Raw genomic sequence first — 6,756 nt, 5'->3', positions numbered from 1 at the left:
ATCGCACAAGAAAATATTTGTTTCGTACAGCAAAATGTCATATGAAATTTCTCGTTTCAACATGTATTTTCAGCGGCAATTTTATAGACATTTACACTATCAATCCTTTCGTCGAACAGAATTTTCATACATATCCGCAGTTAAATATTCGAAAAGTTTAAATATTTCAACATATTTATTAAGTATAATCTACCAACAAATTAAAATAATATCCCACAATGCAATATCAAAAATAATAATATGAAGAACCACTAAAAAAATACATTCCACCTAATAATAGATATATTCTTTTGACATAAATGTTCCAATAGAACAACTTGTGTGGCTCGTTTGTGTAAATTGTTCGAATTCAATTTGAACGATTTCTTGCAAGAATGTTTTCACTTTTTGTCACTTCTTTCAAGTTAGCCGTTTATGTAGCATGAAAAACTCACCATGTGAAAACGTTATGATGTGATGAGAATACGTTGATTTTACCCGCTGTGTCGGCGTGGGAGAAGCAAATTTGTTATTTAAAATTTTGTCACTCTCAAGAAATTCCACCTCAAAGAAATCTGGTTGCAGATACTGTAAAAGAAAACAGAAATTGTTGTTATTAATATGTACAACAAAAAATACATATTTTATTTACCTCAACGCCTGCTCTGAAATCAATGCTATCAACAATTTATCCATACTCTCACGAGTTTTCGGCCCTTCCCTTCCCTGGATTGACTGTTTGGTCGGAAAAGCGCTTCATTGCAACTAATTTTTTTTTATTGACAGCTTCTAGTCCGCACAGTGTTAAATAAGGTCAAATAAATTATATTTAATAATTATTATTAATAATAATAATAATAAAATAAAATCTGTAAAGTAAATAATATTATGAATAGAATCTTTTCGCATACTCGTACATATGTTAAGCGTCACAACAACGTAAATGGTAAGGTAACGGTAAAACTTGCAAAATGTTTGTATTATGTATTACTAGTTGTATTTTATTTATATTGTTGGTAATGTATGTAAAATTAAATAAAATTAAAATAACAAATAGCACTTGTACCAAGAGTGCAAGTTTACAAGTACAAATTTATTCACTTCAACTTATCCTTCAGAAGCATTTAGATTTTCAGCACAGTTTCGCCAAAAGTTTTCAATCTTTTTTATGACTATACGGATCCGTAAATTGACCCCGAGCAATACAAATATATTGCTTTAACAGCTCTAATAATATATATTAGAGCTGTTATTATTAAATTGTTCATAGCTCCAGCTCTTCAGAACGCAATAGAAGATGAACGTCAATAAATTCGGTAATATAATTTTCAATCTTCTAACATCACTAGTTGCTGCTAAACTAGCAGTATTTAGCATTGTTTTATTTTTCTTGCAATTGTCTTATAACTTTTTGCTTTTATTATCACGATTGTATTTTGTATTTATTCATGTTTTTCATTTCTTAATGAACATAATATAGAAATTATAAATTCCTTAATAAAAAATTGCCGCATGACTTCTTCACAATTATTAACCTATCAATCAAACAAATTTTATTAAAAAAATTACTTTTTTTAAATATTTAAATTTACTCATTAACACCCGTAACAGTTATAATTAATAAACAAACAGCTCTTGCATTTGACTAGAATTTTCCATTTTCTTTCAGAAATCATTCATAATATATTGGTTTTAAGATTTGGCACCATTGTAATGTGGCTCGCTTAATTAGGCCTTTTCGGTGGCTCGCAAGTACGGCAAAAAATGCATGTTGGCCTATGTTGGCCACGCGAGTCATTGGCATCACTGTTGCATTCTGTCAAATGTTTTGTTTTGACAAACAGCAAATCTTGTATATGTGCATATAAATCAAATATATTTTTATAAAAATATTATAAAATTAAAATGAACACGGAATTAAAAGGAATGGTAAGAATATTGGAAATTTAAAAATAAAACACTAAGATAAGTAAATTTTTGTAGGTACTGTCGATGTTGGGAGAAGAAAGCAACGTTTTACTTGCGTGTATTTCTATAAAAAAAATTTTTACGTATGTAAACTACAAATTAAATAAAATAAAATAAATGTTACTTGGTAATAACTAACATAATAAAAAATTCAATGTGCTTAATACTTACGATTTCTCCATTCTTATTATTTCTTTGTTACTTTTCAAGATTTTTCAAATTTTTGAATTCTGTTTGAATTTTTATTTCCTCAATATTTGACATTTGATTGCACTATTCGTTAGAATTTTCAATGAAGGTTCACAATAGTTCGCTTATTGCGTTGGTAACATTTTTTTTTTACTGGCCGATGTGGTTGGCCAGCATAGCTATGCTGGCCGAGGTAGAGAAAATAGTGTTGTTGTTTTGCGTGCATTGCGGCCAGTATAGGCCTGCATAGGCCAGCAACTTGCTGTTTTTTGCCGTACTTGCGAGCCACCGCAAAGGCCTATTGTTAAGCAGTTTCAGAAAAGTGGGCTTATTTTCACGCACTAATATTGTTTTGGCTTTGCATGTTAACTTTTAAGCAATAATATCTTATTGGGGCATTTATATTTACACCCAATAGTGGTAATATATAAAAGTAAAGAATCATTAAGAAATTGTGCAATTAATAGGCGTTTTCGATGGCTCGCAAGTGTGGCAAAAAATATGTGCATTTTTACATTTGGTATAAAAATAAATAAATAATATAAATTGAAAATTAAAATAAATGTAAAATTAAAAGGAATGGTAAAAATGTTGGAAATATAAAAAAATAAAAATAAAACACTGAAATTTTTTCTTTTTTGAATTTTGTTTAAATTTCTGTTTATATATGATTTTTGACATATGATTGCAATATTCCATGGAATTTCCAATGAACGTTCACAATAGTTCGCTTATTGTGTTAGTAACACTTTTTTCTTTACTGACCGAAGTGTATGGCTAGTATCCAACTACTGGCCTAGATAGAGAAAATGGTGTTGTTTTACGTACATTTCGGCTAGTATAGGCCAGCAATTTGCTTTTTTTTTGCCGTTCTTGCAAGCCACCGAAAACGTCTAATATAGTATAATTGATCAATTACTTAAAACTATTGTTATAAATAAAAATTAAGAAAAAAACTTAAATTATTTTATACTAATTTTTTTTGTATTTTTAATATTTGAAATTTAATCTATAGTAATCTTTAGAAACTGACAATTTTATAAAAAAATACCAACTAACATGTTAAAACACATTATGGTGAACAAAATCTAAATATACATACAAAAAAAGTAATAGTTTTACCACTTATTAGCACTAAATTTTTAAATCGTATTGAAATATTAAAAATAAAATAAAATTTACGCAAAATAATTCTAGTTTTTTTTCTGAATTTTTATTCATAAAAATAGTTTAAAGTAATTGACCACTTGTGCCATATAAAAATATGAAGGTAAAATTAGTGACTAATGTTGTAGCACATAAATTCTATAAAACAGCACTTTATAAATAAAAGTAATGACTAAATTTGCATATAAACAAAATTTAATGTGTATATCTTGTGTATATTTTTATTAATATAGTTTCTTTTAAGAATATGTAGTTCGGCTGCTATTGCGATACACTCGTAGTTGTAAAAATATGGGTAGCTTTTGTCTGATTTGTTAGGATTTTCAAAGTCCAAAATTCCAAGCCATAGAGTAGAATGGACCAGACATAGCACTTAACGTAGCAAATATGTAAGTTGATGCTAATGTTGCTATTGCATATCACTTTTTTGAATTTATGGAAAGATTTTCATGGATAGGCCAAAATCCCTACTCTTCTCATTAACTTTTTCAAGAAGAAGTTGAAGATCGTCTATATTATCAGCTATGACTGTTGTGTTGTCTGCGTATCTAATGTTATTTATAAATATACCATTTACCTTAATGCCTTTGTCTAGACCGTTTATGGAATCCTTGAAGATTGCTTCTGAAAAAATGTTGAACAAAAGTGAAGACAGGATGCATCCTTGGCGAACACCTCTTTTGATTATTAAGTTTTGGACAGTTACATCTTTCAGCTTCAGCTCAGCAGTTTCGTTACAGTACAAATTTCTTTTCAGTCTTATATCTCTATTGTCTAGGCTCATATTTTCTAAGATTTGTATAAGCTTATCATTTTTCACACAATCAAAAGCTTTTTAATAACCGATGAAGCAAATAAAAACGTCTTTCTGAATATCTTTACAATTTTGTACTAAGACCTGGAGCTTGAAGAGATCCTCTCGTGTTTCCATTGCTTCTTTAAAACCACACTGTGTGTTGCCCATCATTTTCTCACATTTCTTGAATAATCGCGTGTGTATTATTTTCAAGAATATTTTTAGGATATGACTCATCAAACTTATAAGTCTAAATTCACCAAATCGTATCTACTAGTAGCTTTTCGTTTCAGAGATGTTGTAATTTTGATTTTGATTTGTCTTAACCAGGTTATGGTCTGACGAAACGTCAGCTCCTTGGTAGGTGCTAGCAGTGATGACTGATGATGCGAATCTTTTGCTTGTCAGTATGAAGCCAATTTGGTTGCGTACGATATTTACTTCACCAACGTGAAGTGATGTCCAAGTGTAAGATGTAAGCAAAACCATGTGTCCGTTATTTTGAAGTTTTCTTGTTAGCAAAATTGTGCGAGTTTGCCGACCCTGTCGTTCCTTATTCCAAGACCATGCTCACTAACTATTCCTTTCACCGCACTTGATCCTACTTTGGATTTAAAGCCTCCAATGATGAGTTTCAATTCATGAAAATTCGTATGTTTCAGTAGTTCGGTGATTTCTGCGTAGAAATCGTTGCTTTGTTCTTCAGTGGATTCTGATGGGGGGCGTAGACTTGTATGATATTCATTGCAAAAGGTTTTGCGTCAATCTTCAAAAACATTGTTCTGTCGGATTTCGGGATCAATGCCGTCACTGAGAAATATGTACTTTTGTCATCGGATTGAAATTTACCGGGGTTATTATGACTTAATTTAGTAATCTAGTAACAAATAAAAAAAACCCAACAATTTAATGGTAATGTTAAAGACATTTCACTTACTAAATACTGATATAATATAAAATATACAAGAATACAATTTTTAAAAAATTTTGCAATATGTAAATGCAAAAAAGTATATGTATTACCCAATATTGCAACACATAAATGATATTTAACAGCACTTTATAAATCAATGCGGTGAATTAATTTATATACAAAGATATATGATATGTTGTTAAGTATTTATTTCTTTTATATATATTAAATTTTATTACTATCAAAAATATGTAGGGGTTGTTTGAGTTGACGTTCATTGATTCTAAAAAATTCTACATCGCCTTTTTATAAACTTTCCACATGGTATAAGTAATATTAATTAATGTTTTTAAATTTGCTCTTTCAGCTTGTTTAATTTCAAAATCAAATCTTCTCCTAGTCAATGATGAGCACTGAGACGTAAGGTGGAGTACGATTTTTCTTTTTGTTAGTTTCGCTTTAGTTGAAGCATCTGTACAGTAAGAAGTTTGTTCAATTTGGATCAGATGTCTTTTGTAATCTGACAAGAATCTGTATCTACTTAGGCTTTCCAACCATAGGTGTTTATATTTAATTGCCAGTTTAGCCGTTGCAAGAGGAAAACCAATGTCCGAGATGTGAATATCAGAGATCAGTGTGCCTACTTTGGCAAGTTGGTTTATGTAAAGTGTAGTATAAGTATCTGCTTGGTAGAAGAGAGTTAAACTTTTGAACTAGGTTTAGGTATGAACACGCATAGGCAATGGCACTAGAAGATGGAAAATATTGATTCAGTACACTTATGTACTCTATTTTTTTTCTAGGTTAGCACTTTTGAGCTTTAAGTCTGACTTCTACTAACTTAGTTAGCTAGTTTAACAAAAGCCTACACAGCAACTAATGATGTAATGCTTTATTGTGCAGAAACCCCAACTTACTTTGTAGAGTAGCGTTAGGTAACTAACTTTCACACGTCCTTGCTACCAAAAGACAGCCTCATTCTAAGTTCAATGACGGTTGTGTAGAGCCATCGTATTACTTACTTGAGTTTATGCGACTCCATAATGTACCTTCTTTCCAACTTGAGAAGGTACATTACCTGCTGTCTCTACAAATATGCTTATAGGATAGGTATGCTATGATACGGAGGGAAGTGTGCGATAAATGATGTTTCTGACATGTAGGTTAATAACTAGTGACCAATATTGTAGCACATAAATGCTCTAAAACAGCTTTTTATAATTCAATCTAATAATCAAATTTATATATAAATGAAATTTAATGTTATGTGAAATATTGAATTCTTATATGTATATTTAATTAAATTACTTTGAAAAATCTGTAGTTCGATTGTGTTTGCGATAATGTCCTGATTGTAAAAAATATTATGCGGCTTTAAATTAAATAAATTGAACTCAATATACCAAAAAATATAATAAAAATAAAAGGTCTTTATCAATGTCGATGATCTCTTTGAGAGAGAATCGAGAAAATAGTATATCCAATCTAAAACTGCTTCAAAAACAAATAATTTAGTTTATAAAACACTATATTGAACCATAGAATCCATTCACAAAGCTGAAAGACTATCTCAATCGCATCCATTCTTGAGTCAAATAAACAATGCAACTATTGATTTATTATAATGACCGCAATTATAATGTTAGAAAACTCGATATAGGTTTTTAGTCATGTCGTACTTCTAATGTGAAGAAAAGTTAAAACTTTAGGCAAGAACCTTCACATAATTATGTAGTTTCTTAAC

This window comes from Teleopsis dalmanni, chromosome X (genome assembly GCF_002237135.1).
Source record: "Teleopsis dalmanni isolate 2A chromosome X, ASM223713v2, whole genome shotgun sequence".
Lineage (NCBI taxonomy): Eukaryota > Metazoa > Arthropoda > Insecta > Diptera > Diopsidae > Teleopsis > Teleopsis dalmanni.
Note: the sequence above shows the minus strand (reverse complement) of the source record.